We start from the raw sequence: 11,697 nt of genomic DNA on the forward strand, positions 1-11,697 counted from the left end.
GTTGGTTGGAGTGTCACCCTGCGCATCACAAGGTTGCGGGTTCAATTCCTGGGTAGGGTACATACCTAGACTGTGGGTGTGATCCCCCGTCAACCAATTGATGTTTCTCTCTCACATCAGTATTTCTCTCTTTCTCTCTCTCCCCTCCTTCCTCTCCCTCTAAAATCAATAAACATATCCTCAGGTGAGAATTAAAAAAAAAACGAACCTCCCTAGCTCTGCCCTCTGAAGAGGCTGAAGTGCATTAAGCAACCCAGCGGCAGTGAGCACGGCAGCCTCCCAGCGTCTGGTTTCTAAGCACCGTGTGTTTAGAAACTGTGTCCTACTGAAAGGAACAAGGGCTCTTTGGAAAAGAGGCTCATTTGGGTTTCAGGACAGAGAAAACACAGGACAAACCTTGAAAGTCTCGTCTGAGACTGCAAGGAAGGTTTAGGGCTGGCTGCAAGGGTTGTGTCAAGAAAACTCAAGCCAACCAGAAGAAAATCGCACTAGCGAAGATGGGAAAGTTTGAGCGTACGTGAGGATAAATATTGTGGTGGATTAAAAACATGTCAGATGAACTTACCCTACTTATATAAACTATTACTATTGTTTATCTAACTGGTAAATAAGGCAAGTTCCTCTGAATTGTGTTCCGGAAAGTAAATGAAGTAAAAACGAGGAAGCATAACTATGTTGCAACTTGTAATAAATTAATAGATTGCTCAGCCACGGCTGCTGACAGCACAAAAAGAGAGAGAATCAGACATTCTGTGTCTCCCGATGGAAGAGCACAGATGTCGGGCCAAAAGCAACCGAGCCTGAATCCGATCAGCCTCCAGCCCCAGCAACCCTGATGAGCAGGAAATGCAGAGGACGGAGGAGGAAGGGCCCAGACTACACCCTGCGGATGCCATCTGCAAAAGCCACACCGTGCAAAATTCTAAAAGACAAACAACTTGGGTTTTTTTTTTTCAACAACAACGATAAAACTGTATTGAAAAAAGCAAAGAAGAAAAGAGAGAGAGATGGGGGTGGGGCTTATTGATTCAAAGAGATTTAAAAGATATCACAACCAGTCTCAATATGCGGGCCTTACCTGCATTCAGACTCAAACTATTAAAAATTTCTAAGACGTGTACGAGATGATGGGAAATTTGAATGCTGACCAGACACTTAGGATAATAAGAAATCATTGACTATTGTCTACCCTATAAAGGTATTATGGTTAGTTTAAACTTAACTTTACATTAACATGAGCTTGGTTTTGAGATAAAATTAATTATAAAAAAGAGCTAAGTGGGGCTAAAGAAAAGAAACATTTAGTTAAAATAGCTGATTGAATGCACTTTTACAGCTGCTCCCTCCTAAACAAACTAAAGTGATAGAAAACACTCTTTCACTATATATAAAGTTTATATGTATATAAAGTTTATATAAAGTTTACACACTATATATAAAGTTTATATGTACACACTGTATATAAAGTTTATATGTGTATATAAACTTTAAAGTCATAAATCCACAAGTATAAAAGATAGAGGAACAGGAACAGAATTTTGGACTCGGGAACCCGGGCTGGTGGTGTGAGGGTGGGGACACCGCAACAGGGAATGAGTGAAAGTTTCCCCGGTCCATCCAGCTTGGAGAATGTTGGTTTGAGCACTTTAATTTTGCCTCTTCTTAATGAACAGTGAGGTTAATTGTCTTTATTACTGACCACTTCTTTTCTTTTCTTTTTGTGATTTGGCTGTTTATGTATTTTGCCTAACTTTTTATTGGGTGGTTTGCTTCCAAATATTTTGAATACTATCCCCTTCTTGGTCACATATGTCACAAATGTCTTCTCTGGAGCTGTCACTCGAATGTTAACTTTGTGTATGCCATCTTTTATCCCACAGACATTTTAATTTTTAAGTAGTTCACTTTACTGATATTCTCCTCCATGACTTACAGTTTTTCTGTCTTGCTTAAGAAAGCTTTCCCCTTCTAAGGTTATAAAGATTTTTCTTATACTTTCTTCTAAAAGTTTCGCCTTTCGTGTGTAAATCATCAGATTTGAGGTAGAGATCTGAAAGCTTTTTGAAGAAGTGTGAATTACCCAGTTGTCCCAAGATCATTTACTGAATAGTTCATCATTTCTCCGTAACTTCAAATAGCTTTTTTCATCCCATACCAAATTCCCAAATATTCACGGATCTGTTGTTGGCTCTTCTGTTCTGTTTCATGGGTCTCCCTGTCCCCTCACCTGTGCTTCCTTGTTTGCGTTACGATAGCATCAAACTACTTCCTGCTACAGGATTGGGCACACAAAATAAGGCTTTTTTTTTTTTTTAAGTGAAATCAAGACACATTATTAGAAGAGAAAGGAATTGGATTGCGAAAGGGGGGAAAGGCCATAAAATGCTACACTTTAAATCATCTGTAATGGCTCATTGTCATGTTCGGTCTTTGGAGGAGACCTGACCACGTGCTTTTTTTACAAGTAGGATTTGTTCTCGAACAAACTGAACATTTGTGTTGCAACCAAAAATGAACAGATAATTTATACTAGACAAGACAGGAAATGGCTTCTTTGTAACTAATGTGTTTATGCCTGACTTAATTTTCATCTACATACTGATCAGATACTGGTTTAGCTTTTGTAGGAAATGAACATATTCTGAGTAACTCATCTAAAATGCTTTAAGTATAACTTGCTATAATGAAGCATATACCAAACCGTGTTTACAAGAAACAGAGATAATGTTTTGAAAGATTTCTAAAGTAATAGAATTTATTACTTCCATGAGTGGTTCTTTTAAAAACATCTCACAGGCCCTGGCTGATGTAATTCAGTGGACTGAGTGTGGGCTATGAACCAAAGGGTTGCTGGTTCGATTCCCAGTCAGGGCACATACCTGGGGTGCAGGCCAGGTCCCCAGCAGGGGGCATGCAACAGGCAACCACACATTGATGTTTCTCTCCCTTTCTCCTTCCCTTCCCCTCTCTCTAAAAATAAATAAATAAAATATTTTTTTAAATTGTCTCACAGAGATCTGAGATATGAGATATGATCTCTGTTTGAAAAAGTAAATCACATTTATAAGCATATTTTTTAAATGATACAGGTAGTTTAATGACAAACTAATATGTTATAAACGGATAACCATAGTAAAGAAAATTTGGAAAAGTGAAGCCAAAAATAATCACCTACAATTTCAATGCCTTAACACAACCTTTGTTATATTTTAGTGAACAATTTTCAGTATATTTTCACCCGCATATATTTTACTATTAACTTTTTATTGCATTATACATAGGCACATAAATGATTATTACGAAGCTAACATATCCTATAACACCACCCAGGGGAAGAACATTAACAGGCCCTGGAATTCCTGTGTTTGTCCACCTTCCCCTCCCCCACTGGCTGATACCTTCTTTCTCCTAAAAGGAATTAGCCTTCTAAAGCCATCGATGTGTTTGTCTATTTTTAACTGTGATGTTCCCCTGCTCTGCTCTGCATCACTGGGAATTACATTTCCCAGGCTCCCTCGCTAGCAGCTGCTGTTAGCTTTATCCCGATGGGAGGCACTGGCAAAAGACTGGAAGGTGGGAGGAAGGAGAAGCCATAGCATCACGCTCATTCTCCTGTTTCAGGTGACACCCGGTGACATGTCCAGCAGTCACTGCGCCTTCTCTGTGGCTGCAGCTCCTACTGGGTGCCTCCCTCCTCTGGGGTCCTGGCACACACTGGGCACTCCCTGTTGGGGTTCTTTCCCCTGCTCAATGGTCTTGACCTCTAGGCTCTGATAAGAGGCCCCGATCCCACTGGCCTTGCTAATACCTGTGCGGCCACCCTAGCCCTGTGAGTCTTCTCAGGGCTTTTGTCACCTACATACCAATTCTTCATATCAAAGTCCCTTTGTTCATAGGTCTAAGAGTCCCTTTTCCGGAATGAACCCTATTATTATACTCTGCAAAATATGTTTTCTCACCAAAGTACAGTGTTAAGAAGATAATGCATAGTTATTCTGAAACAAGATCCACAAAGAGGAAGGCAGTAAGGCCTGTGTTAATTTTAATTCTTAAGAATGGAGTGGGTTGATTTTTGTTCTATTATAAACCTAGGAAACCCCAAATCAGTGTTTGCCAAATAGGAAAAAATAAATACATTGGTATTTAGGGGAAGGAAATGTTATTTTCAAGAGTCTAAGCTACATATTGAAAAACAATAGAATGCTGGAAAAAGAAACCCTTAAGAACATATGAAAAGAAGCCAGTTTCCTCTGAAATACAGTCAACAACTATTTCTAAAATAAAAATATTCCGTTGTGTTTTAAAATCAAATTTAAATTTATTAAGTTTTTTAATTTAAATTAAATAATAAAAAGTATATGGGGGCACCTGCTATGTGCTCGGTAATTATTACAGAGGCTGCAAACATGCATAAGAAAAAAATACTTCAAAAGGCAGAACGGGAAAATTATACAGGTCTGAAGATGAAGTCCATTATAAGATCACCCTTCGCTTAAGCGTAACTCACATGTATATAACACATATCACGTTTTATCACAGATCAGGACAAAGACTTCATATCAGGTTGGCAGAGACACAACACTGATTCCGTCTTCCACCACGTTCCCTCCTGCTTCCCCCGTGCCTGCTGTGCTGCACTTACCGCTGTTCCTCGAGCAAGTTAGGCATGCAGCAGAGGCAATGGGAGATCATATGTAAACGTAAATAATAATACAAAAACCAATACCTATATTAACAATAATGGGTACCAGCTTCCTCATTTTTTGGAGAAGGTAGTTACCGATACGGAAAAGAAGAAAACTGCAAGGAACACTCTTGTATTGGATTAGAATCAGAAGTATTGGTATGAACTCCTGGATTTCAGAGTTATAGAGACATACGGAAATGTGGATATGAGATACATACGTCACCTCATTGTAGTCTAGAGCAGCAGCCCCCTCAATAGCAATGAGCACACCGGCCGGCCAGAAGCTGGCATCTGAATACCATTCACCACTGCAAGCAATCGGGGCTCCTTAGAAAAATGGCTGATTCCAAGCCCTAGCTGGCATAGCTCAGTGGATTGAGCGCGGGCTGCGAACCAAAAGTGTCACAGGTTCGATTCCCAGTCAGGGTACATGCCTGGGTTGCAGGCCATGACCCCCAGCAACTGCACATTGATGTTTCTCTATCTCCCTCCCTTCCCTCTCTAAAAATAAATAAATAAAATCTTTTTAAAAATGGCTGATTCCAGAGTTGGTGCAGGGACATGAAAAGATGAGCCTTGGATATCTTATTGTGCCAGACCAAAAGGAAATACTCAAAGAGTGATGGGGGCATGTCAAAAGGACACAGAAGTCAATTTGCAGAGAGTTCCCATGGGTCAAAATGGGGACTCTTTGAACAACAAGATAATGCTTGTAACAGGATATGAACTCGTGGGTTCACACTAACATAAATGTAGAACTTGAAGGTCTGACGAAACTTTATATAGTTTCAAAGTACTGCTTTACAAGATACTCATTAGTGACAAAGAGGAAAAGAGTATTATAAAGTGGAGAAGGTGGGCAGATCTTAGCTTAATCAAAGGATCGGAGTTAAATGGAACAAATACAAATCCTCTGTGCCCGCACGGGGTGGAGGGAGAACAGAGCATTACTGGCATGAAGTTCCTGACAAAGCCGCAACCCCTGGGCTCGTCAGGAAATCTCAGCCCAATCCAAGTTGAAGGACATGCTACAGACTAACTTGCCAGTAATTCTTTAAAAAATATCAAAGTCATGAAAGTTAAGGAAAGACGAAGGAACTGTTTGGCACCGAAGGAATCCGGAGAGACGCCACAAGTGGATGAAATAGGTGATTCTAGATGAAACCTGTTTCCTGGGATGGAGGTCCTAAGTGTTAATTTCCTGATTTTGACGACTGTATTATGATTATGAATTCACAAGTGTGTATGAAACGTTGGAGACAAATTAAATATCTTTCAACAGGATATACAAGTTATTATTTTTTTTTGAGGAATGAACACCACAATATTTATGATGCGGGTGTTCTAGGGGGGTCCAGAGGCCCAAGGGTCCGTGACCTACTGTGGGTTCTTGGCTTCGTGCAGGAAAAAAACTTACAAAGGAGCCAGAACTGAGTTTAACGTGCAAGTGAGCTTCTCAGTGAAGCGGCGAGACAGAGAGAGGCCACTTCACAGACAGAGCAGCTCCCCGTTAGCAAATTTGCTTCTTTTATTGAGGTTTATTTCATCGGTGGGGTGGGAGTATTTAATATGGGGGAGAAATAGTCAAGATCTTGCTGGGGGAAAGCGGTGGAGATTTCTCAGAGGACCTCCACATGCCATTTTGTGTCCTTATGTGGTCTTTCTGTTTCCAACCACGACGACTTGGGATGTTTAGCAGGCCAACGTATTACAAAGAGCCTGTAATGAGGCTGGGGTTGCCGTTAGGTGAAATTACTCCGCATGTTGGATTGAGCTGGTCTTTGCTAGTTTTAAGCCATAAATTCAGTGAAGGGTGGGGGTGAGTGGATTTTCTTCTTGACTGTTTCTGTAGTTTTTATCAACTGCAGCTGCTTCACCACATGTCCTATTTCATGTCTTTGAGCAAACTTCTGTAATTTTCTTCTTTTGGGTTGTGCTCATGTCTTAATAGATTTAATCTCTGGCATTATATAGATTTGGGGGTGCTTATTTGGTTTTCCACTGTTTATTTTTTTCATTAATTTTGTACGTGATTATTACTGGTACCTATTGCTACAAATGAGGACCATTTGTCTATCCCATTTTCAAGTTTACACTTCACTTTTTTTAGCTTATTGCAATGATTAGCACCTCCAGGGCACTGTCAATACTATCGATCTTTGCTTTTCCTGATCTGAATGGGATAGCATTTAACGTTTCACCGTTAAACATGATGTTTGCCATAGAGTCTCACAGATCACTTTTATCAAAATGTGGTCCTAGCTTCTAAGGGTATTATTAGATGTGGAATTTTTATGGAATTCTTTTTTTACCTTTTGAGATGATCACTTTTATTTAACTTCAACCTGTTAGGGTAGTGAATTATATGCTCAGATTCTGTAAAGTTGATGTATCTGTATATTCCTGTGAAAAACCTATAAGTATTAATTATCTAAATTAGATAAAATGTATCAATCTGTTTTTACAGAGCAGGATCTAATTTGACAGTATTTATTTAGCATTTTTGCATCCTTTTCCATTAGTGAGACTGCCTATCTATAATTTTCTTTCTGGTATGCTATAATAATATTTTAGGACTAAAACCATGGTTATGTCAGATTTATAGAATGGGTTGGAAAAAGCTTTCTGAACATGTATTCCTGAACAGTTTCTACAACATAAAATTTTTTGAAACTACATGAAGAAATTGTATAAAACTGGTTAATTTTTTTAGAGTGGTTCTTTGACAGATTCCATTTTTACTAAGGTTTTAATATAGTCATTGTTTTTGCCCCTTCTTTAGTCAAAAGTAATATTTATATTATATTTCCTAGAAAACCATCCTTTGCAAATAGTTTGTCAAATAAATTCTGTATAATACTTGACAATTTTATCTAAGAATGTCTAATACTGTGTCCTTGTTTTCAATGATGTTTAATGATCTTTACTTATTTTTTCTTGATCAGTCTTACCAAAGGTTTTTCTATTTTATTCATACATATTATCAATGAGGCAGCTTTGGGTTTTCTCAATTGAGATGACATTTTTAGTTTGGGTTTGGTTCTTATTTATCAGCTCACTTCTTTGTACTTATTAACTATTTCTTCCTATTTATTTGGGTATAGTTGGTTACATTTTCCTCTAATTTTCTGTACTTTATGTTAAAAATTAAAATTCTTATCAAAATAAATCTACAAATAGATAAATTGTCAAGTAATACGAGAGGCTCACATCAAGCAAGAGTCTCTCCTCCTTCTGCCCCCGAAGGTAACTCCTGGGGGCAGCCATTTCCAGCTCTTTCATCTGTACCTGGTGCTGTTCGTCTTTCTAGAATCATCCTTCTGTTGGTATTTCTCGATTCATCAGTTTTAGATGGAATCTAGAGATCACCTATTGTGGTAGTTGAGGATCTGCCTCTTTACTGTCTTCCAGTCCTCCCCCATTTTTTTATTGCAATAGCTAATTGATATTTGTTCTGACTGTGTGAATATTGTTCTCTATGGAACCAAATAGTGTACTCTGATGATGTGTCCTTTCTGGAAACTTTCTTGTTCTCCTGCGAGTAATAATTGCCTCCTTTTTTATTTGCTTAGGTTTTTTTCCACACCTAGCTCTAAGTTTTTTCCAAATGCTCCCACCATTAATTTTTTCCAATACACTCAGCAATAATTTTTCCAAATGCTGCACCACTTTAGGTAACCTATGAGTCCCATTGTTATTTTGCTGGGTACCTTTGTCCCAAAGTCCACCATCCTCCAACTCTAATATGACCTGACTGGCCTCTAGGCTTGGTGTGTAGTCGTGAAGATGGGACATTTCTTTATCATTCTCCTGTGACAGAGCTGTTTCCTAACTCCCCTACGTGTTGTTGCAGGTTCTCATCCTGTCTAGAGAAGATGCGGTAGCGAGTGTAAGCCCAAGGAAATTTATTTGACTTATAGGTCCATCAAAAGAGCCAAAGTCACATCACAGAGCCAGGCAGTGGCTGACTCTATCGCGATCCGCAAGCGGCCGAGTCAGGAAGCCGCTTCCACAATGGCTGGCCCCAGAACCAGGCCACCTCTGCCACAGCAGAGCCCGAGATGGGCGCAGGAGGTGAACTGCTGTGCCCCCACTGTCCCCTCAGAGTGCGCGAGGGTGTGTGTGTGAGTGTCCCTGCAGTGGAAGAGTGTCCGGTCCAGGGTGGGGTCTGCCTTGTGCCCCGAGCTGCCAGGGTAGGCTCTGGCTGCCTGTGGTCCTGAACTGGAAGAAGAATGTTGGAAAATCTGTACTTAACTTATTTTTTATAAGTTTTTTAAATGACTTTATTTATTTATTTTTAGAGAAGGAAGGGAGGGAGAAAGAGAGAGAGAGAAACATCAATGTGCGATTGCTGGGGGTCATGGCCTGCAACCCAGGCATGTGCCCTGACTGGGAATCGAACCTGGATGCTTTGGTTCGCAGCCCACGCTCAATCCACTGAGCTACGCCAGCCAGGGCCTGTACTTAACTTATTTTTATTAACCTTTCTGAAATAGCTCACATTTATTTCAGTGTTTCAAATTAGGAGTGTTTTGGATGTCTGTTTAGAAGTTTGGTGATGTTTTCGTAGCTCTTGTTTATGTCAATCAACTTATGGTAAATGGGTTTTGCCATATATCGTTTTGCTTAAAGTCACACTTTCTAAGAACCTATCGACGACGTTGAGTGAGGACTTACTGTACTTCCACAACTCATTCCACGTTCCTTTGGGTCTCAGGCATCTGCTGGTACAGGCGGTCACCTGGCAGGGGGACTTGAACCCGGATTCCTGAGGTGTCTGTGCCTTTGGCAGCCCTTCCTGTATTGAGTGGCTTGGTTTCCCATGAAGTTTTGGCACAAGACATATCAGTACAAGGAGGTGTTCCAGAGGGGTCTCCGAGTTCTAAACATAGTCTTCCTTGGCCCAATGGGTAATGATCACAATCACTCACCTCAGCCAAGAGAGTAAATCCCCCATTGGCTTACAGCCCAGTGGCATGAAGAGGCCCAAGTGGCCAGGTGGGAACCTCAAGGTCCCATGCACTGAAACCGCTGGTGGAGACATTTCCCTGCAGGGCCCTGAGACGTCTAAACCAGCAGGGCCCCGAGTAGTGGGGGTAAGAAGCAAAACTTCTACAAGTGAGTTATTCAGTGTCATACTAAGGGGTTGTCCTTCCCATTTCTTTGGCTCCTGGGGCCGTGTATTCTGGCTATGGGAGGAGCCACAGCATACGCTCACCGCTTTTTAGAAGCACGAGCCAGGTGCTTACAAGGCGTTGTCTCCCAGCTGGGAAGTAACCGAATCTTAACCACTCCTTTCCGCTGTTCTGTCGGGTCAGCTGCATTGGAGACAAAGATACGCGGGAGATACGCATTTGTCTACCTTATCAGTTCCTTGTCTGCTCCTTTTGCTGTAGAATGAATGATTTGGACAGAAGCAAATGCTGCCTGAGATACCTTGATGGGATTAAGATATTCAGTAAACTCACAGATAGAATTGCTGGGGAAATCCATATTCGGAACAAATGTTTATTTTCACCTTCACTACAGAGGAAAGCGTTCCTGTTGGACCCCTGAGCACATGCCATTTCGGGGTCCAGTGCTGAGTTCTGCAGCACCGAGCACGGGCGGGCGCACTGGTCCCAGTGTGTTCTGCCTTTGTTTTATGCAACCCAGATAGAGGGTTTTTGAGCTGGTCCCATGACTACCCAGAATAAAGACTACCTTTCCCAGCCCCTCTTGCAATTTGACTATGAAGTCAAGTTCTGTATTGTTTGGTCCAGCACTTGACCAATACTTGTGTCATCATTTTGAAAAGATCCTGCCAGCGACTGCAGCACCGCCTCTGAACTTTCATCCTCCAAACGACACATCTGCATGGTCTGCCTCTGGGGCTGCTGCAGTTGAGGGGATCCCACATACAGCTCCAGGCGTGACTGCTGTGCTGTGTCTTCCAGTGGAATTGTGCCTGAGCATTCACACACTGAAGTCATACTTTCCTTTTATTTCTTTATGCTACAGTTAGAACATTATGTTGATTAAAATAATATGTGTAAGTAGGGTATATTAACTATGAATTTCACTTGGGAATAAAAGGTATGTCACCAAAAATTATAATAAAAAAGGGGGCCTTGGGTCTAACAAGGTTGAGAATCTAATACCAAGGAATTTCTGTTATCTCGACTTAACTAAGAATAGAACACTGTTAAGACTAACAGAACTATTCTCGGCAGTTTAGATTAGCTCACTGAATTCAGAATCTCTCATGGATACAGGCCAGTTGATAAATTCAGCGCAATTTTAAAGGCATGTTCCTGCCTCCTGATCTAACATCCTTAGAATTAACTGCCACATGTATTCGCCCTCCACAGTGTGGACAGTGTACATCAGCACTGGGAAGCAGCCAGCCGCCCCGCGGTCCGACAGCCTTCACTCCTTGCAAACCCGCCCCGACCTCCCACTTAAGATGTATTGCGGCAGACATGACGTCAGCTGAGACCTTGCCTTCGCTAGACCTTCCTTCAAGGTCATCACGGGTGGGAATTTAAGTGTTTCATCACTGTTGCATGGTCTACCCATGTCCCATCCTTTTCTCATTATGATTTTCTGATACGAAATACATAAATATCTGATACATATCATCTCATGGCGGATATGTCTTGTACTTTGTGGAACAGTTCAAAAAGGGGAAATTTTCTTCTGATTAATGCTCTGGATGATTTTTCAGAATGTCATTTTACCTACTCCCACCCCCCCCCTTCCTACTGCATTATCAGTGGACACATATTTATGGAGAGTCTGCCACAGGGGAGGCATTAGGTAGGTGTCAGGGCTAGAAGACTGGCATTGTCCCTGCTCCCATGACATGTTAAAGATACTGCTCCCTTTCTCTTGTTCTGCAAAACACTTTCACAGTCCACACTTAACTTTTAACTCTGAGTAATTATTCATGTATTCCTTTTTTCTCTATGAGGTGAAATTTTTATGGACACTATATTTGCCTTTGTTAATAATGATGACAGATGAATGGC

The sequence above is a fragment of the Phyllostomus hastatus genome, unplaced genomic scaffold (genome assembly GCF_019186645.2).
Source record: "Phyllostomus hastatus isolate PE091 unplaced genomic scaffold, TTU_PhHast_1.1 phas_contig_283, whole genome shotgun sequence".
Lineage (NCBI taxonomy): Eukaryota > Metazoa > Chordata > Mammalia > Chiroptera > Phyllostomidae > Phyllostomus > Phyllostomus hastatus.